This window comes from Chelonoidis abingdonii, chromosome 1, assembly GCF_003597395.2.
Source record: "Chelonoidis abingdonii isolate Lonesome George chromosome 1, CheloAbing_2.0, whole genome shotgun sequence".
NCBI classification, from domain to species: domain Eukaryota; kingdom Metazoa; phylum Chordata; order Testudines; family Testudinidae; genus Chelonoidis; species Chelonoidis abingdonii.
Genome location: NC_133769.1, coordinates 271,341,739 through 271,365,785, shown reverse-complemented (window position 1 = coordinate 271,365,785; position 24,047 = coordinate 271,341,739). Strand labels below are relative to the sequence as shown.

General features: G+C 42.7%; 1 protein-coding gene and 1 long non-coding RNA gene across 2 annotated transcripts in view; one reads left to right on the top strand and one right to left on the bottom strand.

Annotated features, from left to right (window-relative positions):
• LOC142046090 (uncharacterized) overlaps positions 1-9,280 on the bottom strand; it is a 19,459-nt gene extending 10,179 nt beyond the window's left edge. The window contains exon 1 of the long non-coding RNA XR_012655001.1: positions 9,192-9,280. This is a non-coding gene — a long non-coding RNA (uncharacterized LOC142046090). The remainder of the gene's footprint in view (positions 1-9,191) is intronic.
• CLYBL (citramalyl-CoA lyase) overlaps positions 1-24,047 on the top strand; it is a 144,457-nt gene that overhangs the window by 79,809 nt on the left and 40,601 nt on the right. The window lies entirely within an intron of this gene.

Below are 24,047 nucleotides of genomic sequence, written 5' to 3'. Positions count from 1 at the left end.
TCCTCGGGGCTGGCGGCCAGACGCCTCTCCAGCTCTAAGACCTCCTGTTCCAACTGCCCTATTGCCGCATCCCTCCATCGGCTGGCACCCCGGGTGTAATCACGGCAGAAGAGCCAGGCGCGCACCTTCCCCACATCCCACCACCGCCGCGCCGAGGGAAAGGCACGCTGCTGCCCTCACCAGGCCAGCCAGAACTCCCGGAAGGACGCCACGAAACCCACATCCTCCAGCAAGCTGTTGTTGAAGTACCAATAGGCCGGCCCCGGCCTCTCCGCACTGAGAGAGGCTGTCACGGTGACGAGGTGGTGATCGGAAAAAGGGGCCGGCCGGACGCAGACTAAGAGGACTCACTTCCTCTTCTCCTTTCTGGGATGGGGTGTGGCAGGCCCCTTAGGCCTCCATTAACTCCTTCCACTTGGGTGTGGGGTAAACACTCCATCATACAAGCCTTCAGAGATTGGACACAAAGTCACAGAGCGGACAGGGAACTGCAGACAGGGGAGTTTGAGAGGGAGAGCAAGAGATCCCACTGCTGAACAGGCTACCAGGTGAGAGTACTAGCTGTTGGTGTGAGTGAGTGTGCTTGACTGTTTGAATTTTAATTGTGATTCTGATTTCAGGTGACTTCAGTTTCAGTTACAGCTGTTGTGGCAGTTGCAACTGAGTGCCTGACCTTGTTCCCTTGATTGCCTTTGATTGGCCTTCCCCAGTGTGACTCATGAGGGGGAGGGACTGACCTAGGCAAGCAGGCTTTAAAAGCCAGAGGCAGAGTGACCAGGGCAGCAGAGCTGACAGGGAGCTGCAGACAGGGGAGTTTGACAGAGGGAAGGCTTGTGATGGTTAGGAAGACCTACAACACCTGTGCCAGCACTGCTTCTGTCTCCTCCACCTGCGCCTGTAGCCTGACAGAGCACCTGAGCATGGGTGCTTCTACCCAGATCCTGGTGTGGTTTTGCAGAGACTGTAACTTGCAATTTCCACTTACTGATATCCAGGCGGGGGGTGGGCATCCAATGTGAAAGGTGCCTACTTGTGGAATCTCTCAGGCAGCAGGTGAGAGAGCTACAGGAGGAGGTGGCTAGGTTGAGGAGCATCCGAACCCACGAGCAGTTCCTGGACAGTGTCCATGTGGAGACAGCTGAGGTAGCTGTCCCAGTACACAGGACTGCTGACACACCACTGGTAGAGGAGGAGATGGCTCAGGGTGGACACTGGCAGCTGGTTACTTCTGGTTCATCTTGATACAGGAGAGAAGGAATCACCCCCTACAATAAAGGAGGAGAAGCCTCGTACCCCTAAGGCTGGGAGCTCTGCTGCCACCACTGCGAATAGGAAATATAGGGTAGTGGTGATCGGAGACTCTCTGCTGAGGGGGACGGAGGCGCCCATCTGTCACCCTGACATTTCATCTCGGGAGGTGTGCTGCCTGCCAGGGGCCCGTATCTGAGATGTTACAGAGGCATTGTCGAGGATTATCCAACCCTCTGACTACTACCCCATGTTACTCATCCATGTGGGCACAAATGATACTGCGAGGTGTGACTCTGAGCGGATCAAGAGTGACTACAGGGCTATGGAAGTATGGGTTAAGGAGTTTGGAGCACAGGTGGTATTCTCTTCAATTCTTCCTGTCGAAGGTAGGGGCCTGGGCAGAGACAGATGCATCATGGAGGTGAATGCCTGGCTGCGAAGATGGTGTCACCAGGAGGGCTTTGGCTTCCTCAACCATGGGATGCTATTCAAGGAAGGACTGCTAGGCAGAGATGGTGTTCACCTTTCGAGGAGGGGAAAGACCCTATTTGCACACAACAACCTAACCTAGTAAGGGGGGCTTTAAACTAGGTTCGACGGGACAGGTGAGCGAAGCCAACAGGTAAGTGGGGAACATGGAGACCTGGGAAATGGGTCGGAAACAAGAGGGAGCGTGGGCTATAATGGCAGAGAGAAAGGAGGGTCAGGGCAAAACTGGAAGGCAAGATCAAACCAGTATCTTAGATGCCTATATACAAATGCGAGAAGTATGGGTAATAAGCAGGAAGAACTGGAAGTGCTAATAAATAAATACAACTATGACATTGTTGGCATCACTGAACTGTGGATAAAACTGATGGAAATTGTGTGAGTTCAGCTGCTCAGGAGGATAGACAGGGAAAAAAGGAGGAGGTGTTGCCTATATATTAAAAATGTACACACTGGACTGAGGTGAGATGCCATAGAGACGAAGTGTTGAAGCTCAGGTTACTTAAAAGGGGTAAAAAATACAGGATGTTCATGCTAGGAGTCTACTACAGCACCTAACCAGGTGGAAGAGGTGATGAGCTTTTTTTAAACAACTCAAATCTCCAAACCCAAGACCTGGGGTGAACGGGGACTTCACCTCTCGCAGATAAATACGGAAGAAATAACACGCGGAGACCAGACTATCCAAAGCTGAGTTTTTGGACGGCATGCAGACACTTTTTATTTTCAAGAAGGTTAAAAAGCTACTGGGGAAGTCAGTCTAGACTCTGATTTTAACAAATAGGGAGGAACTTGTAAGAATCTGAAAAGAGAAGGCGCTGGGTGAAAGTGATCATAAATCCATAGAGTTTTGCAATGGAAAGGAAGGGTGGAAGGGAGTACAGCAAAATAGGAGAAGTGGATTCAGAAGGCGAGTTGTAAACTCAGATCTGCTGACCACGCACGGGTCCCATGTAATCAGACTGAGGAAGGTGGCCAGTTTCAAAGGATACATCTATTAAGGCCCGAAAGCAAGCTATCCGCTGGAACTGAAAGAATAGAAAATGTGAGCAAAGAAACCATGGATAACCGACGAACTGCATGATCAAAAAATAACTCGTGCAGGGAAAGATAAGTGGGCAGTAATTAAGAAAGCATCTCCAAACACTTGAGGTGGCTAAGGGATAGGGAATAGCCACATGGATTTGTAAAGAACAAATCGTGTCAAACCAATCTGAAAGCTTCTTTGATAGGATAACGAGTCTGTGAGAAGGGAAATGTGATGTGGTATATCTAGACTAGTGAGGCATTGATACGGTCTCGTGGAATGCTTAATCGATAAAACCAGGCAAATACAATTAGATGGGCTAACCATAAGGTGGGTGCATAACGCTTGGATAACCGAACTCAGCAGAGTTATTATTGAGTTCCCAATCCTGCTGGAAAGTATAACGCAGTTGGGGTTCCGCAGGGCTTTTGGGGACTGACTCTGCTTCATAGCTAGCAACGACTAGCATGTGCTATAAAGTAGCTGATTAGTTTGCAGATGATACCAACACTGGGAGGTGATTGCAAACTGCTTGGAGGACAAGGTCATAATCCAAAATGATCTGGAAAATGAGAAATGGTTGAGGTAAACGGATAAAAGTTAATAAAGAGCAAAATGCAAAGGCTCCACTTAGGCAGGAACAACAGTTTTCACACATACAGAAGGGAAAAGAAACTGTCTATGGAAGCATATCGGCAGAAAGGGATCTAGGGTCATAGTGGAACAAGCTAAATATAGTCACAGTGGGATACGGTTGCAAAAAAAAAGCAAACTGAGTCTGGGATGCATAAATAGATGTGTTGTGAGCAAGACACGAGAAGTCATTCTCGCTCACTCGTGCTGGTTAGGCCTCAACGGAGGATTGTGTCCAGTCTGGGCACGCATTTAAAGGAATGTGAGAAATGAAGAGGGTCCAGAGAAGAGCAACAAGAATGAGTTAAGTGTCGTGAAAGAACATGACCCTAGAAGGAAGGTGAACAGAATTGGGTTTGTTAGTTTTGGAGAAGGAAGAAGACTGAGAAAGGGGACATGTAGGCAGTTCAGGTATCTAAAAGGGTGCAGAGAGAAGGGAGAAAACTGTCACCTAGCCCTAATGATTAGAACAAGAAGCAATGACATGCATAACAGATGGTAGGTAATGCCTCTTTACCTATAAAGGGTTAAAAAGTCACCTAGCAACTAACACCTTGACCGAGAGAACCAATGTGGGAACAAGATGTTCAAAAAGGAAGGAGGGAAGTTTCCTTTGTTTAGAGTTCAGTTCAGCCGGAGGAAAAAGATCAAAGAACAGCCTCTTACAGAGTAGTAAGTTTGAGAAGGGATAAATAGATGTATTTATTGCTTGTAACTTGGCTGGTATCATTAAGGAATTATCAAAATGGGTATTTGGATTTTTTTCTTTGTGTAAAAAGTTGTGCCCAGGGGAACATCCTTTGTCTGAATCTGTTGTCTGTGAGAAAGTAGCTGGTATGTTAATCCTCTCCAGAGGGTTTCTTCACGTCCTTTCTTTAATAAAGCTTTTTTCTATACCGAGGATTTTTGCCTTTGATCCACAAGGGATTGGAGCGGACTCACGCAGGGAGGGGGGGGGAGAGGGAGATGGTAATTGCTCCTTGGTTAAGATCCAGAGGTTGGATCTTGTGTTCACCAGGGAATGGTGAATCCTCAAGGCAACCAGGGAGGGAAAATTTGAGGGAAGGAGTGCTCCAGACCTGAAAAGCTGGATGGTCGGCAGTGTAGCCAGATTCACGCTTGTAATAAAGCTTAGAAGTGTCCATGCAGGTCCCCAACATCGTACCCTAAAGCAGAAGTGGGGGGAACCTTGACAGCTTAAACGCAGCAAGTAGATTATAGAGTTGGACATGAGGAAAATAGTTCCTAACTGATAGGGTAGTTAGACACTGGAATAAATTGCCTAGGGAGGCTGTGGAATCTCTATCTCTGGAGATATTTAAGAGTAGGTTAGATAAATGTCTATCAGAGATGGTCTAGACAGTATTTGGTCCTGCCATGAGGACAGGGGATTGGACTCAATGACCTCTCGAGGTCCCTTCCAGTTCTAGAATCTATGAATCTATGAATCCTGTTTCCTTGAACACACAGTACGATGCAGTTTACTTGCTCACAATTCCTGGCCTGCTTTTTGAGCCAGCACCCTTCCCAGAAGAAGCTCTCTTTCTTTGCTTCCTCTCAGAGTCATGCTACCAGTGCTGCTCAGCTTTCTCACGGCTTTTCAGGCTCCATTCTGATGACTTTCTGGTAATCAGTCCTAGGGAAACACCACTTATTTTCTTAGTTCTTGCTCAGGCCTTCCATATGGTCAGTGCTTTGGATGGTGGCTTCTGTTTCAGCTATTGGACACCATAAAGGAGCTTAATTTCTTCTTCCATGTCCTAGCACCTTCACCAGCTTCAGTGAAGTCTGCCTGCCCATAGATCAGACATGCTTGCTAGTAGTCACCAGCTCTCTCCAGCATGACAGTGGGTATTCTAGTGTAAATGCCTGAATTTGAACAAAGATATGGCGGCGGTGGGGGGAAGGGATTGGAGCAGACTTCAAAGTAGTCATTTCAGATTTGGCCTTAATACAAGGCTATATCAAAGGCTGATTCCCAAGATGCCACAATGCAGGAATACAGAGGATGAGCATGTCTGAATAGCTGGCCTTTTCCTGTTCGTGAAGTGTCTTTTGTTTTTGCAGGCATGAGTTCCTCGTGCATCATTCTGGTATCACACTCCCTACTCAGTTGCTCACACTAAATTTGGAACTTCACCTCCACAAGCCTCTTCCTGTTTTCCCTTTCTCACCAGCACTGACAGCGTTTTCTTCAGTCTCAAGAGTTCTCACAAACTTCTCTTCCTCAACTTTGATTTAGGATGCCTTTGCAGAATTTTTCAGTCTCTCCCATCTCGCTCTTCAGCCAAAAAAAGTGAGTTGCTTGAGGCTGGCTAATCCCTTATCTGGGAAAGATTTTTTCTTTTGCTCCATCTATTGTTTTATATGGCTATGAACACCTGTTACATTAAGTCAAAGAATATGACAGAAATAATCTCCTCAAGCTATTGCGGCTACAAAAGATACATCAAGAGCACAGGGATTTTCTGATTGGTGTTGTCTTGTTTTTTTATTTCAGGTTGCCAGCTCTCACAAAATGTTCATGACTCTCATGATTATGGAGCATTTTTACTGCCTTCTTGTGAGAAGGGCCTAGCAGCTCAGGATTTCAGGCTCTGCAGGAACTGATGCTGCAGTTTTGGCTTCAACCACTAGATACCAACCATGGCAGACTGAGTTGTAAGCTTTTGGCAACCATTCAGCCTGCCACCAGGAAAAGCTGCTGCAGAGCTTGCTTCCTTTCTGGTGGAAGTCTACTCCCCTGTTGCGCACAACCTATAAGGAGCAGGGAAGCAGCAGCCCATGGAGCAGGCAGATGGAGCAGCCGGGAGCTGGCCTAGGGCAGGCAGCAGAGTCAGGTTCTAACCACCCTCTTCATTTCCTGGTTAGTGCTGCACTTGGAAGGAGCATAGGTGACTCAGAAGGTGGACAGAAGAAGAGTCTCCAGGGCCGCATGCCCCTCACTAACTGAACTCTCCCTGCTCCTCCATTGCTGCTGGGATCAAGAGAGCCAGGACCATGGGCAGAGGGAGCTGGATAGAAGGCAGGAACAGTACAATGGAGACAGAGATGGATAGGAACAATATGGCAAAGTGGAACAGAGATAGAGATGGTCAAGGTGGAGGGAGCTAAGCAGGGATAGTGTCTGGGGCACTGTGGGAAAATAGGGGAAAGAGCTGGTGAACAGGAAGTGTTGCTGGGGAAATATCTAACATCCTTTCCATGAGTCAAAGGGTAAAGGGAGGAAAGAAGTGGGTTACAAACACACATGCCCTCTGAGAACTCAAAAATCAGAAAACAGATCAAAATAAATAGGATTTTTTAAAAACCTTCATGATTTTAAAGGTAATCTTGTGGTGGTTTTTTTTTACTGTCTCTTGGTTTTTGAATTTCTACAGTTAGCAATAGTATTTCTTTAAAGTGTAACTAGTGATATTTTCAACCATAACTGCACTATAACATTTTGTGAGCACCTATCAGATAAGACTAATGTAAACCATCAATAGTAAAATCTCTTACTCAAATAGTAGTCCCAAGGGTTGTTATCCAAGCTTTGCAAATGATGAGCTGCATAAATCTAAATTCCACTTAGCACTGGGTAACACTACACATCCTCTTTCTTCTGAAGCTGATAAATTAGTACTATGTTATTCATTAACCACACTGCCATAGAGTGGTGTTGGTGAGTAAGGGAAGAGAGTGGCCTGAAGTAGAACTCTGTATAAGCTCAAAAGCTTGTCTCTCTCACCAACATAAGTTGGTCAAATAAAAGATATTACTTCAACCACCTTGTCTCTCAACTACACTAAAGACATTATTTCAGTATTACAGAAAAACAGGGTCATTTGAATCTGCCCCAATCTGCCTCATCTTACTTGCTCTCAATACAAGAACATGGAGAAGTAGATACTATGTCACCTCTTTCCTTTAGGGTGGGAGGATTATGTTGGATACACCTGAGTCCCTTCTATTTGCCGTAATGGTAGATAGTTCCTCATTCCAGTACTCGTTCTTAAGATTCTTTAGCACATGTAGGATAGTGCAAGTAAATTATATTTCTCTGGATTTCCACAGCTCTGTTTTCGTTCGGTTCTTAAACTTTTGACCTCAAAAGGATATTAAAATATCTTACTGTGTTCCAAACCTGAATCTTAGTTATATCACAAGATAAATTCATTCTTGACACTTCAGAGATGACAGACAACTTATTAGGTCAGCCAGTCTATCCCCCTACCAGTACAGGACTGTATATTATACACATTATTTTATCCAGTTTAACTTTAAATGTACCATGCAATCAGCTTCAACCATTTCTCTTAGCAGACTATTGCACAGACCAATCAATCTCACTTTAAGGATTTTTTTTCATGCTATTCATCCAAAATTTTCACATTCTTAAGTTTATACCATGATACTACTAATACTCTCTTTTTACTGTGCCAAATAATTCCTCCCTCTTAGTGTTTATTAAGATATTAGTATGTGTTTATCATGTCTTCCGTCTGAGTCATAGTTTAGCCAAGCTATACGTATTTAACTCTTTTAATCTTTCCTCTTTACATCTATCCTTCCAACCCATCTTTCCTGCTCCTTTATGAACTCCCTCCAATTTATCAATCTCTTTCTGTTAATGAGGTGCCTAGAATTGGGGGGAGGGGGAAATTACTGCAGGTGCTGTTCCACCAAGGCTGTATAGAGAAAGGGAGATGTTTACCTCTCCATTATGTGACATGATGCATCCTCATTGAGCTTTTTTGCTACCATGTCACATTGTAAATTCTTATCTAATTTGACATCCGTGTTAGCCCTAAGTCCCTTTTTGCATTATTGCTTTGCTGGCTTATCTTCCTCATTGGTTATCTGTGGTGTTGGATTTTGTTTCTAATCTCTGAGTTCCTTTGTATTATTTCTCATTCTTTACTGGTATTTACAGTTCATCACATTTTAATGTCATTTGGGAGTTTCATTAACATGCTGTTTACTTCCTCTTCCAGATCAATTAGTGAAGATGTAAATAAGAACAAACACAGATGCCTACTAGAACACAATAGGCACTTCTCTCGCTATTTTGCCATTTATAAATAGTTTATAAGTGTTTGGTCATTTATTTTTGTTTATGGTCCACGTGACAGTTTTGCTGTCCAAGGCAACTTAAAGTCGTGTTTTCCCTGTCCAAAATGAGTTTTAATTAAAACAGAGATCTGGAATCAGATAAACAAGGAAGTCTTGAAAGCTTAAAATTTCTTGCAGCATGCAATTGGTTAAATTGTCATTCTGACTCCATACCCATTTTTCTATCCTAATTCCATTTTGCAGTAGCTTGATATTGTAAGTATATATGATTAGTATTCTGTAAATTGGGAGTAGCTGATTGTCAGCTCCAGTGTCCTGTCAACCTTTTCATCTCAGATCAGTGCCTGAGGGCTTGGGAGTGGAAGGGGTTCACACTGCAGACACCAAGTCTGAGTCTATAATCTTTTTACTCAGTCGATCTGGTCCCTCTGTGTATTCAAAAGTAGATCTGTTCTCCAGAACGACAAAAATTGTTTTTATTATTTTTTATCCTGTTAGCCCCACCGTGCCAGTTCATCTCTGAGTGAGAGAGAGCTGGATTCTGTGACAGCTCATCCATCAGTAGAATTTTTAACTAATTTCCAGTAATATGCCCAAATTCTGCTTCTGGTTACACCTGCTACACAACCCTGTAAGAGATAGTGGATTTATCCATGAATAACAAAGGGCAGAATTTGAAGAGAATTTGAACCTGATCTGGGGGATCTATATTACTGATTATGCCAGTAATTCATACTTGAAAGAACATAGCTTGTGTTTGCTGGAATCCCAGGTTTGCAGTGCTGGCAGTTAGAAGAAAATCTTCTTTCTTGTAAATGGAGATAATTTGATCTGGAAGTCATTGAATAACAATAATCATGAAGCCTCACAGTGCGGTCTGTACAGAGTGCCTTTTCAGAGTAATCTTATTCAGGAATTTTATTGATTTTGTTTTTGACTTATTTAAAATGCATCCATTCAGAGCTCTGGGAGTATTTAAAATAAATTTAAATAAATGTCGCATATACTCGATCATAAGCCGGTTCATTTATAAGCCAACCTCCCCAAGATGGATAAGTAAAAATGGAAAATTTTATGACCCATTCATAAGCCAACCCTATAATTCAAGAGTCAGCAAACTTTGGCTCCCGGGCCATGAGGATAAGCTGCTGGCAGACCGAGGTGGTTTGTTTACCTCGAGCGCTCGCAGGCATGGAGGTAAACCTAAGCAAACAAAGTGTCCTACTGTGCCAGCTGCTTAGCCCGACAGTCTGGGACAGCAACTGGTGGGGAAATTTTTTGGTAGGGAGAAGCTGAGGGTCAGGGGAGTAACCCCTGTGACCATCCCCTACCTGACCCCACCCTTAGCCAGGAACCCCCACACTCTTCCCATCCCACCTTATCTGGGGAGGATGTCTCTGGCCTAGCTGGAGCTGCTCCGGCAGGCCGGGCGGCGCGGCCGCAGCATGTTCCAGCGGGCTGGGCCGGGTGGTGTGGCCGCAGCATGTTCCAGCGGGCCAGGCCGGGCGGCGCGGCTGTAGCCTGCCAGCCCCAGAGCTGCAACTGCTTCGGAGGCTGGGGGGAGAGCAGCGTGGCCAAAAGCGAAGAGACTCTGGCCCCATCTCTTCTCTTCTGGCTCTGCTGGCTGTGCTGCCTCTCCTTGCTCTCTCTGTTGCGGGGAGGGGCTGTGTCCTATCTCTCCCTCTCTATACCCATTCATAAGCCAGCCCCCTTCTCTGGTGCTTCCCTTTTTTACTAAAAAAAATTCTGCTTATTTATTGTATATACAGTAAGTAGTTCTTAATCAGTAAGCAGCAGAGCATGAAATCTCCTTCCTATGTTCAGCCCATCAAAAAATATTAGTCTAACGTGACATTCAACTTTATTCTGAAAGATCCACTATTGTTAGCATAATTTTCTTATGATGATAAATGTTAAGATTCTCCACAGTAAGAAAGGATTTTGCATTTTGTATGGGGTGGGAGCTACTAGCTAGGAAGATACAGAAGACACTTTACTACCGTGATGGGGTGGAGAACATTTTGGCCATAGATATTGGGGCATACTCTTATTTGTACAATAAGTGCCATGAGGTCTTTGAAACCACGCTGGAAATGGAACTTCACCACCAGGGTTTGTCCAAATGAGTATAGGAGAATACGTGGAACACAATATATCTTCCTTGGAAGAAAGAAGAGCTGAGTCAAGCCTGCTAGGATTAGAACCTGTAGATGCAGAATCTCTAGGTAATCAGGTAAATAGAAGTCTCAAGTAAGGTGTGTCTAAATGGAACCACAGTCCAGAGTACCCAGGGAGGTGGGAAACTGTAGCATGCTCTAACATATTGCGCTCCAACAGCTCTGTGTAAACGCTTGCTGGTGAAAATTAAAAGATTTCAAATAGGACTATGTTAACACGAACTAACTACCTTCTAATTTGCACCATCTGGTTCTACATGGGGGAGTTAGAGTGCAATACATTAGAGCACTCTACTATTCACACCCCCATAGCAGCACCATGTAGACAAGTCACAAGATACTTAGTTGACAGAAATTGCCTGTCTCTAATGCAAAGACTCCATTGCTAAGGGCTGCAGTTGTTCAGTCATTCTGAACCTCAAACCACTTTTATTTAGGTGCCTAAACATGGATTTAGGAGCCTCAATTTAAGCAACAAGGCTTGCAAATGTTGTCTGTAATTACTTCCTAACTGGATATATTTTTCTTCCTTATTTTTTTAATTAAAGACAGATTTTTAAAGACATTTTAGTAGCTCGGCTATTTTCAACTCATTGCTGAATTTGTCTTGCTACGTCATCTTAATAGTAGGCATGTGCTACTAAGAATCCTGAAGCAAAGTGTGTAATCCCATAGCCATTGCCTTGTTGAACAAACTTCACATTTGAAGACAGATTTAATACTAAGCCTCCTAACTAGTTTCTCAGAAAGCACAAGCATATAATGATGAGATCTGAACATGACATTAGCCAGTATCTTGAGTAAAATAATTAACACATCATGCAAATTAGAGCTAATTTGTGTATGCTTTTTAGTTAAGATAAATATCACAATTCAGATGAAAATACATTACATCATTCTTGATCATTAAAGCTATAACTCTCATTCTCCACTGTCTTGCACCTTGTATAGTCATTTACACTTGTGCAAAGTGGGTATGAAATGCTGCCAAATCAGAATAGTAGAATTTTACACCCACTTTGCACAAGTGTAAATGACAAATAAGGTGCAAGGCAGTGATGATTCGGTGGATATGTTTTTACACTACAATTTTAACTGCAGAATCTGATCCTCAGAATAATGGCACATATTGTCCCACACCTTTATATTTTCTTCATCTGAAAGTATTATTAATTTTTATATATTTAAAAACAAACAACTAAAAAAGCCCTACAGTCCTGCACGTATCATGTAAACATAGGTTGCACATGAATAGAGAAGAGAAATTTATACTGCAGTGTCCACCTGTGTGCTATACTGGACTGAGAACATTTCTGTGAAAGACAAATATGACCCACAAAGTTCAACAGAATCTAAATTTAGAAGGAAAAACAAAAGAAAAGTGAAAGATATAAGGAGAGGAGGTGATACTGAAGGTTATTTCTTTATTCTGACCCTCATAGCTAGGCTTGAGAGCCTGAGTTCCAGTCCTAGTTGCAATGTCTCAAGCCAATGTGAGCCCCACTGCCACAAGTCTGTCAGTCCAGGCTAGAAGGCTCACTCCCCAGTGCAGTGTAGTAAAATCCCACACTGTCATACTTTATTAGGTGAGTTTAGTCTCCGATAAGTCACTCTTTCTTTATGGGCCAGTTGAATTTTCTGTTTTATTTTTATTTTTTGCTTAAATATTTTCCAACTCTGACAGAATGACATTTTAAAATGAGCCCCTTTTAAATTTCCTCTCAAATTATGATGTTTTTCAGACTCCTCTAGTTAAAGAATCACAGTCCCTAAAAGCACCCATGCACATTCAGTCCCATAACATCTTACACTTAGGCCCCTCTTAAAACGTATACATAAGAACAGTTACTTTCTCTTTCTGCATGGAAAAGCTGAGCTAACTGACAGGTTCAGCCAGCTACTTCTACCCTTCACTGCTGCTAGACTGGATCCCTCGGAACCAGCCTGGGCACTAGAGAGTATGGGGGCAGGGAACTGGAGGATAGTTGAGGACAAAGGGGTCTTTGAGACAGTGTGGATGGCCTGGGGGGAGAATGGGGAACGTGCATAGATCAGGAGGAAGGAGAAGAAATGTTCAGTGCTGCTGCCTTTGCTCCTTTGGCACCATGCAGCAGTCCTGTTGAGAGCCAAAAGAACTGAGGGCCATATATCAGGGGCAGTGTGGGCTTTCGGGTCTCATGCAGGGTGAGTGGACCTTTGCAGAGGCAGGGCCATTGAATGGGGGTGTACAGGGGAACTGAGGAAATAGTTGCATGCTGGGGTGAGAGATCTGGTGTGGAAGACACCAGAGCTCCTTGTTGAGCTTTCAGTAGGGAACAGTCCTCGCCCTCTGCACCCAGCATCAGCACTTGAAGAACTTCTTCAGCACTAATGCCTCCGCTCCCTCTTGCACTGCGGCAGCAGTATCAGGGGAGCAGAGTTTTTGGGTACAGAGCCATAGGATCATCAAAGTCTCCTCATGATGCTATAACCCTAGGTGTGTCAGAAATTGGAGGTTGAAGGAGCCCATCAATTGCTGGTGGCTTGACACATTGAGACAGAGTCCACTTGCCACCCCCAGTGCACAGCCCTGATGATATCAGCTCAGATCTCACCTGCACTCATCCCTGCTCACTCCCCTGCTCCTGGAGTTTAACCAGCCCAGTTGGAGTGAAACACTGTGTGGGGGCAGCGGGGGGTGAGTGACTAAGGGGAGGCAGGTGGATAAGACGGGATGGGGTGCAGCAAAGGAAAGAGAGCAGGAATGTAGGAGAGCAGCTGCATCCATCCATGCCCCTCATCAATGTCCCCCTCCCTCCCTTGTCCATGGAGATCTTCACTTTCTCAACTTTTAGTCCAGGTACGGCAGACCTGCTCAGATAAAGTAGTCTGTGCACTCCTCCTACAGGAGGAGCATGAACAGTGATTCCATGTATTCATAGATCTGCTCCTCTCTTGACCTGACCCTTACCCCAAGGAAACCCAACATGCTGGCAGAATGGGAGCCCTCATACAGCTATACACCTTTGCAGATAGAGGTCCTGGCCACCTGGTGCTGGCTTCCCAAACTCTGCCCCCAACTCTGTGCAAAAGAACCACACTCCATGCCCCTGGAGTAGGGGAAAAGGTTTCCTCTTGAAACAGAGACTGCCACTGGACACTTTCCAGCCAGAATGCTATAAGCTGCTGGGTATGGTAAGTCCACATTCTCTTTTGGGGGGCAGAAAGTTTTACTTTTTTACGGTAGACAGTGAGGTGAGGTTTGACCGGAAGAAAATACCAGCCATAGTTTCTTTACTTGGGAGGTCAGTGGTATGTATGTATGTAGGTTTTATATACATATATAATTTTTACTGAGTACGAATGTGAACTGAGGAAGAAGTATACAAACTGGGTCTTCATAGTGGCCATGACTGGCACTTCATTTTGCCTCATTGTTTTCTGGTAGTTACCACTGTTTGTCAGACATTTTTGTTGTAGGATGATGAAAGAGAAGAAAACTCTGGCAAACACAATCACTAGCATATAATTTTCCTGTATAAAGATGGGATAACAGTGGAGTGTTGTGACATAAGGTGGCTCTTTAAATATTAATACATTAAATATTTAACATCAGTGTTACTATCTCATTTGCAGTAATTATTTTTTGCTCCCCTTTTATGTATGCTGCTACATCTTCAACTCCAGAAAAAACCAACAAGCTTTGTAAATATATCCTCCTCCTCAGTATGCACACACACACGCAACCATTAGAACTGACATCATACACTCCAGCAGCAGATGTGAGTAGATCTTTTCCATGGAAGTCTGCCTTGCCTTCCAGTGACTCCATTATTTACTAAGTCACACAATACCAAGATTGCAGTTGTTTTTCAAACCAGTTTATACTTTTTTGTGACAAACATAATTGCAGAAATGAGAAATTAGACTGCAAACAGTCCAAATTTAAATATAATCACCCCCACGCTAGACCATAAGAGTGGCAGATGGACAAAGGAAGAAAGTGTATGTAGTCATGTTTTCTCCCATTATAATATAGACCCTTCAGACTTCAGCCAGGAACTTACCATCTGCAAATCTGAGTCTTTCCATTTCTACTAAGGCACTGATTCAAAATCCATGATTTTTAAAGTTTGAGTTCAAGTATTAAGTTGTTTATTTTATATTTTAAAGGAACTGTATCTCCTACTACCCCTTAAGCCCAGAGAAAAAGACTTGAAAAACTCCATACAGCTACTTTTTATTTTCCTTCACATTTCTTTTTAAGACTCACTTCTGCCATGATACCTGCAAAACCTGCCAGCTGATCACAGCTAGGCGGTGGGGGGAGCTAATATTACTGCTACTTACTTGCATATGACACCTATGGATTGTGCACACAACTAGTCTTTGTAAAATGTTCTCTTCTAATTGTTCCCTCCACTTGCTTCTGTCACTCTTTAGAGAAGGCTCAGACTTGGTTTGAGTCTCTAGGACCAGCGCTACTGTAATATAAATAACAGTGATAGCAAGTTAGTCCTAATTTTGTTCTTGTGATTAAATTAAGAATTTGTCTGCTGCTTAAGTATGTAATTGATTTCCAAGGGCCAGATCCTCAGTTCATGTAAATTGCTATAGCTCCGTTGTATGCTGATTTATGCCAGTTGGTCCTTAATCTTGCAGTATTGCTCACTTAGAATATAGTCACAAAACAAAAACCGTGTTTGTTAAATAACCTATTCTGAAAGGCTGCATTTCACATGGTCCTTTACCACCGTTGTGTCTAGGGGTATGGCTACACTTGAAACTTCAAAGCGCTGCCATGGCTGCACTTTGAAGTGCGAGTGTGGTCGCAGCGCCAGCGCTGGGAGAGAGGTCTCCCAGTGCTGCATGTACTCCACCTCCTCATGGGGTTTAGCTTGCAGCGCTGGGAGCCGCGCTCCCAGTGCTGCGGCACTGTTTACACTGGCGCTTTACAGCGCTGTATCTTGTAGTGCTCAGGGGGGTGTTTTTTTTCACACCCCTGAGCGAGAAAGTTGCAGCGCTGTAAAGTGCCAGTGTAGCCAAGGCCTTGGGACTATGACCCTACATTTAAAATTAGTGTTGCAGAAATTAGATGATGATATGCTACCTACCCCATTGAGCAAGGATGGTCAGGGTGTTGATGTTATGTAGTTTGGTGGGCAGAAGAATTGCTTGTTATGACGTTCATGACTCTCTCATTGAGTAAGACAATCATTTTTTCTGTGTGTGTACTCAGTAACCTAACCCTTACCTTAGCATGTAGCACCTTTGTGAGTGGAGGCCTATCTTGGAGCTGGCCTGGGATGTAGTTCAGTCTGGGAAATCTTTTTCAAGGCACATAGTGCTGCAGCACTTCAGTATGTTTGTCAGATTTCTACTGAATCAGGATTGGTTGCTGCAGGGGATAAGATAGAAAAGCCCTCCAGAGGTGCTTCTTTTGTGTGTTTCAGAGTAGCAGCCGTGTTAGTCTGTATCTGCAAAAAGAACAAGAGTACTTGTAGCACCTTAGAGACTAACAAATTTATTTGAGCATAAGCATTCACGGACTTCAGCCCACTTCATCGGACGCATGTAGTAGAAAATACAGTAGAAAGATATATATACACAGAGAACATGAAACAATGGGTGTTACCATACACACTGTAACGAGAGTGGTCAGTTAAGGTGAGCTTTTATCAGCAGGAGAGAAAAAGAACTGTTTGTAGTGGTAATGAAAATGGCCCATTTCCAGCAATTGACAAGGAGATGTAAGAAACTGGGGAGTGGAGGGGAGAATAAAAAAGTTTTACTTTGTGTAATGGTCCATCCACTCCCAGTCTTTATTCGAGCCTAGTTTGATGGTGTCCAATTTGCAAATTAATTCCAATTCAGCAGTTTCTCACTGGAGTCTGTTTTTGAAGTTTTTTTGTTGTAATGTTGCAACTTTTAGGTCTGTAATCGAGTGGCCAGGGAGATTGAAGTGTTCTCTGACTGGTTTTTGAATGTATAATTCTTGATGTCTGATTTGTGTCCATTTATTCTTTTATATAGAGACTGTCCAGTTTGGCCAATGTACATGGCAGGAGGGCATTGTTGGCACATGATGGCATATATCACATTGGTAGATGGGCAGATGAATGAGCCCCTGATGGCATGACTGGTGTGATTAGGTCCTATGAAGCTATCTCCTGAATAGATATGTGGACAGAGTTGGCAACGGGCTTTGTTGCAAGGATAGGTTCCTGGGTTAGTGTTTTTGGTGTGTGGTGTGCGGTTGCTGGTGAGTATTTGCTTCAGGTTTGAGGGTTGTCTGTAAGCAAGGACTGGCCTGTCTCCCAAGATCTGCAAGAATGATGGATCGTCCTTCAGGATAGGTTGTAGATCCTTGATGATGTGCTGGAGAGGTTTTAGTTGGGGGCTGAAGGTGATGGCTACTGGTGTTCTGTTACTTTCTTTGTTGGGTCTGTCCTGTAGTATGTGACTTCTGGGTATCTTCTGGCTCTGTCAATCTGTTTCTTCACTTCAGCAGATGAGTATTGTAGTTGTAAGAACACTTGATAGAGATCTTGTAGGTGTTTGTCTCTGTCTGAGGGGTTGGAGCAAATGCGATTGTATCGTAGAGCTTGGCTGTAGACAGTGGATCAAGTGGTGTGGTCTGAATGAAAGCTGGAGGCATGTAAGTAAGTATAGCGGTCAGTAGGTTTCCGGTATAGGGTGGTGTTTATGTGGCCATCATTTATTAGCACTGTAGTGTCCAGGAAGTCGATCTCTTGTGTGGACTGGTCCAGGCTGAGGTTGATGGTGGGGTGGAAATTGTTGAAATCCTGGTGGAATTCCTCAAGGGCTTCTTTTCCATGGGTCCAGGTGATGAAGATGTCATCAATGTAGCGCAAGCAGAGTAGGGGTGTGAGAGGATGAGAGCTGAGGAAGCATTGTTCTAAGTCAGCCATAAAAATATTGGCATACTGTGGGGCCATGCAGGTACCCATAGCAGTGCCACTGACTTGAAGGTACACATTGTCCCCAAATGTGAAATAGTTATGGGTGAGGATAAAGTTACAAAATTCAGCCACCAGGTTTGCCATGACATTTTATCAGGGATAGTGTTCCTGATAGCTTGTAGTCCATCTTTGTGTGGAATGTTTGTGTAGAGGGCTTCTACATCCATGGTGGCTGGGATAGTGTTTTCATGAAGATCAGCAATGAATTATACTTTCCTCAGGAAGTCAATGGTTTCTCAAAGATAACTGGGAGTGCTCGTAGCGTAGGGCCTGAGGAGAGAGTCTACATAGCCAGACAGTCCTACTGTCAGGGTGCCAATGCCTGAGATGATGGGACATCCAGGATTTCCAGGTTTGTGGGTCTTGCGTAGCAGATAGAATACCCCTGGTTGGGGTTTTAGGGGTGTGTCTGTGCAGATTTGCTCTTGTGCTTTTTCAGGGAGTTTCTTGAGCAGATGGTGTAGTTTCTTTTGGTAACCCTCAGTGGGATCAGAGGGTAATGGCCTGTAGAATGTGGAGTTAGAGAGCTGCCTAGCAGCCTCTCATTCATATTCCGACCTATTCTTGATGATGAGAGCACCTCCTTTGTCAGCCTTTTTGATTATGATGTCAGGGTTGTTTCTGAGGCTGTGGATGGCATTGTGTTCTGCATGGCTGAGGTTATGGGGCAAGTGATGCTGTTTTTCCACAATTTCAGCCTGTGCATGTCGGTGGAAGCACTCTGTGTAGAGGTCCAGTCTGTTGTTTTGACCTTCAGAGGGAGTCCACCCAGAATCCTTCTTTTTGTAGTGTTGGAAGGAAGGTTTCTGTGGGTTAATATGTTGTTCAGAGGTGTTTTAGAAATATTCCTTGAGTTGGAGACGTCGAAAATAGGATTCTAGGTCACTACAGAATTGTATCTTGTTCGTGGGGGTTGAGGGGCAGAATGAGAGGGCCCGAGATAGGACAGATTCTTCAGTCTCCCTGGCCACTCGATTGCAGACCTAAAAGTCGCAATATTACAACAAAAAAGCTTCAAAAACAAACTCCAACGAGAGACTACTGAATTGGAATTAATTTGCAAAATGGACACCATCAAACTAGGCTTGAATAAATACTGGGAGTGGATGGACCATTACACAAAGTAAAACTATTTCCCCATGCTTATTTCCCCCCTCCCCTACGGTTCCTTACATCTCCTTGTCAATTGCTGGAAATGGGCCATTTTCATTACCACTACTAACAGTTCTTTTTCTCTCCTGCTGATAAAAGCTCACCTTAACTGATCGCTCTCCTTATAGTGTGTATGGTAACACCCATTGTTTCATGTTCTCTGTGTATACATATATATATCTTCCTACTGTATTTTCCACTACACTACATGCTGTAGCCCACAAAAGCTTATGCTCATATAAATTTGTTAGTCTCTAAGGTGCCACAAGTACTCCTGTTCTTTTGTATGTTGTAGACATAAGCTCCATAAACAAAATTAAGCAATAAGCATAGTAATTATAACAATCTTTTACAACATTTCTGCTCAGTACAGCTATGAAAAGTCTAAAAGAAGCAAAATAAAAACAATTTTCAGTGAAGAAATTGAAGTTCAGAAGTCACCAATCATGGTAAAAAGAGCCTAGAAGCCAGTTTAATACCTTGCTCGTCTGTTAAGGAATACTTTCTGCACCAGACTAATGGCGTAGTAAGACTTTTACCTGACTCTTGTATATGGCATACAGATTTCATTTGGAAGCGGAATTTTTACAAACTGTTTAGTGTTCATGTGTCACTACCACTGTTGTGCCAGATTGCACCTGGCATCGATATAAACAAAGCTTTGGCAAGAATTCTTTCCTTTGGGATGGAGACATCTGATATTCAAGCTGAAAACATGTCAGTGTTTCAAGACACTCCAAATAGCCTGATTTACCAGTATAGTAAATTAACCCACCTGGTGGAGTGTTAAGTGCCTTACAAACATCAATTGGAGGCAAGGGAGGGAATGACAAAAACACTTCAATAACTTGTTTGTCTAGTATCAGTGAAAGAAAAATAGCTAAAACATGAGAAGATTATGAGATGCTTAGGAGTCAAGAAGGCAGAAGAGAAAAATGGAAACAAGACATTCCTAATACTTTGTATTCTTCCCATAGAATGAACTGTGACTGAGACCAAAAAGTAGAACTGGCAGGTATTGAATAAAACAAGTTCTATGTAAAATGGAAAGGAATCCCCCCCAACAAAAATATCTGCCTAAAAGATAAATGGGGTTAACTAACAAGCCCTGAAAATACTCACCACATCATTGTCTTTAAAAGGAAAGTTCACTAAACCCACTTAAATTCAAGTGGATTTCCTTTAATGGTGCAAGCCATCTCTAGATAAAGTGAATCTAGACAAAGAGAGAAACTACTAGTATAACCTCCCAAGGCAAAATAGCTGAGCTGAGCATTTGGTGCACACAATTCGTAGATGGTACGCTTTTTGAGGCAGGGTCCGTCATTCATTATAGGTTTAAATAGCACCTAGAAAGTAGGGCTCGAACTGGTGGTGGCTGTTTGGTGCTTTTGCCATTGTTGTTTAACATTTATATAACTATCACTAAAATGGGCACTTACAAACAAACTGGAGCTGAACAGGAGTGTGTATGTGCTGTCTGAGAAAACACACCATTTGTTCCTTGAAAAAAATTATTCTTTGTGAATAAATGGACTAAAGCTGTGCTATTTTATTATTCTGATATACATTTCTGCTCAAATCTGTATTCCACAGTCTACTGTAAATAAAATAGACTACCATAATGTATTATTATTCCTGACCACTTGGAAATTGTTACAAAGCTTGTGTTTGAGTGAATGATAATTATTTTTTAGTTGGAAAGGTTGACTGATTTTTATTTGAACGGAGATGGAGGACTTAGCTTATATTCAGACAGAAATTATGGCTGGTCAATGGGAAATGAAAGCTGGCCAAGAAACTGCCAACACAGAATTGAAAGCTGTGAAACCTGGTCAAGAAGATATAAAGCCAAATAAGCAACATATGAAAGATGATCTTAAAGCATAGATCAAATCACTCAGATAAAAATGAGAATTATATTAAAAGAGGCTAGCTGGAGATCATGAAGAGACATACAAGCAATGAAATCGGAAGAAGAAGTTGACTGAAGTGACCAAGAGCACTAATTTGAAAATTATAGACCTTAACATTTCCAAGAAATAAAAAAGAAAGAAATCTTTGACTACCCTGAAATTTACTAATGGAGAAATAACAGAGAGATCCTTAAGAACCTTGCAAATCACTTTGAATAGAATATCCGAGGTTTTCAGACCACTTTGGAAGTTAACAATTTGAACGAGGGACAGGAAAAGAAAGAGACTTTGGGTAAGACACACATTTTAGAAGGCTTTTCTATGCTGTTACACAGTGTCCTTGGATGTGAGCGCTCTCTGCAGGGCTCAGAGCGGGGAGATCAGATTGTCCCTTCTCAACTTACTGCCTTTGAAGGGAGGTCTTCCTCCAAAGTTTATTGAGCCTAATGTAACATTGCATGCCAAATAAATGGGTGGGGGATAGAAGAGGGTGAGGAGTTATCTGGTAACTTAAGTGGACCAGGTCTGACACAGTTGCAGATTTTATCCACAGAAAAGAAACTGAATTCTCCAGACTTAGTGCAAGCCCTTGTTAAATGGTTTGAGGGCCAGTCATCAGGTTCAGTTGGTCAGAGTCCAGCTAAGAGCAAGGAGGAGAAGGAAAGAAGTTCGCCTGAGCTATCAGAGAACCTGTACAGATTGATGTAGCTGACAGCATAACCACATACCAGTGCATCTACCTAGGACAGACTAGCAATGGCTGATATATTGGTGCCCAGCTGGAGAAGGACTACAAATTAAAATTGACAAATGGAGGCAGAGAAACTTTGTGAGACTGTGCATCTTACTACAGAGCTAGAATTATACAGCAGGACAGAGGTAAAAACAACCACTTCTGAGGAAAGTGGAAGGAATATCTCCTGAATCTTATTAGTATAATTCTGAATCTAATATTCATGATAAGAAAAGGGATTCTAATTAGACACACGAAATATCTGAGAGGTTTGGAAAAAATGTCACATGCAGTTTGCAAAATAAAATACAATATCAATTCTGCAATAAAGGGCAATCCTATCAAATGCTGGTACAGCAAGACTGTTTGCCATAAAAGGAAAGAGTGCTAGTGCATTTAAGGAAAATCAGGACAGATCTTCACAGGTGTCTATTGGCAACCCTTCACCAAGTTCAAGGAACAAGTTAATATCAAGTCAAAGGCACAGGCCTTTAGTTAGCTGGTATGGTTAGTCCTATAATTTTTGTTTAAATCCAAGTGGTTAAACAACAGTAAAGGAAGTTTGAAACTGAAAATATGAATTATGCCAGACTTGTGAACGAACACTGGCTTGAATTTAAGAACTGGTCTACACACGGTTTTTATACCTGTTTTACCTACGTTGGTTTAGAAACCAATATAATTACATTGGAACAACCCTATCATGTGTAAAAAGTTCTTATATAAAGGTGCTCATATAAATTTACAAGAATAAGCTATACTGCTGTAAGCAACTCCTAATGGTTTAACTGTAGCCACACTAGGGGTTTGTACTGATTTAACTATTCTGGCTTCTAAACCAATATATTTAAATACATACAAAACTTGTATATAGATGAGTCCTAAGATTTATTAGCACAGATTTGCTACAAATGTTAGAATCCATCATTGATCGGTGAAATTAGTCTCTTATTGACACTGATTTGGCAAGAAGCACCAGCCCATAAATGGAGGAAGATATAGCTTAAAAGCTGAACCTGTGGAATTTTGAGTCTGAGGTGTGAGGGACTGATACAATAAATGAAATTCATATTAGGTTGAGATTTCCATGTATCTAACACTGTCATAAATGCCAGTAAAAGGTTCTGCAAATTTTAGTCCTGGGAAATTCCCATGAAAGAAGTGATACAGATGATACAAAAATTGTGTAAGTAACTAATCAGCAGTTTAGCTAGTTGTCCTACTTCCAGGGGCCAAATCATCTAAGCACTGTAAATGCTTAAGTAGCTTTCCAGCAAAGGAAAAATGATAGCTGGGGAGGCCTGTTTTGAAACACAGACTCTAGCTGGAATTTTAGCTGTAAAGTCCTGATAGATTTGAAACAAGCAAGAATTCTAATGATGGTAACAACTGTAGGAGAATATGAAGTGACTCTAATGGGTTCACTCTAGTGAAGCAAGAAGCTGGACTTTCTTAGTAGCAAGATCATACTTCTGGAATTGACTCTGGTTGGTGATATATATTTAACTCTGAACCTGGCTGCTTTTACAAACATATTCAAGACACACATTTTTACATTAAATCTGAAATCTCAGGTACTTAACTGACTGGCCAGGTATCCCATTCTACTGTGTCTTACAACTGTGAGATGTAGATTGAGAACAATCGTTTATCTACTTTATTTACTAGGATAGGTACATAAACCTATCTTTAAGCCAGCTAAAGTATGTCCAGACGCTACAGTAATGAATACGCTGTAAAACAATGTGATAATTTAAAATAATAGATTCCATCAAAAGGAAATTTACAGTTAAGGTAATTCCTAAGGAAAAAAGGGATGAAGTAAAGCTCAAAGAATTTACTGGATTCATTCCAGTGCAGAGAGGAATATTTAAATGAGGACTAGCAGAAAGTTTTGAAAAACTCTCGAACAATCAAGATTTGTTACATCCTAGTCCATAAGATGTATGTAATTCTGGACTGCTAATATACAGCACAAAATTGGCACTGGGGAGAGTTGTCCTATCAAGCAGCCATCTCATCAGCTGCCTGTCTCTTATAGGAGAAGGCCTTCAACTGGTCCTTAGGCTTTGTTCATAGTTCCAGGCAGGGAAAGGGATTGCATCATCAGATTTTGTTTGGTGTATAGAAAACCAAATGAAATTGTAATGAGCGATTTCTTATCTTTTGCCATGAATGGTGAATGATAGGATTAATCTTGTTTTATACACTGGAGGCTCAGATTGTCCCTGCTTATTTAGGGAGATGCAGTTTGCTGCGCCCCAGAGACGTTCATGCCAGAGAAGGGTGGATGGCATTGGCACTGTGTCCCTCCATTCAGAGGTTAAGTTGCCAGTGGAAGTCTGTAGGAGCCCTGCCAGCAGAGGCTGCCCAGAGGCTGTGCTAAACTTAATGTTTCAAATGTACTGGCTCACAGAAAATGGAACTTGTGGATTCCTTGCATCACCATAACCCCCCTCCAAGTGGACTTTCCGCAATATGGGGCCCTGCACCCTGGATTACTGAGGCAGAATCCAGCTCACTCTGAATCTAGCACTGAATCTTCATTAAAGTAACTGCTTACAGAGAAAAGAACAGGAATACTTGTGGCACCTTAGAGACTAACAAATATATTTCAGCATGAGCTTTCGTGAGCTACAGCTCACTTCATCG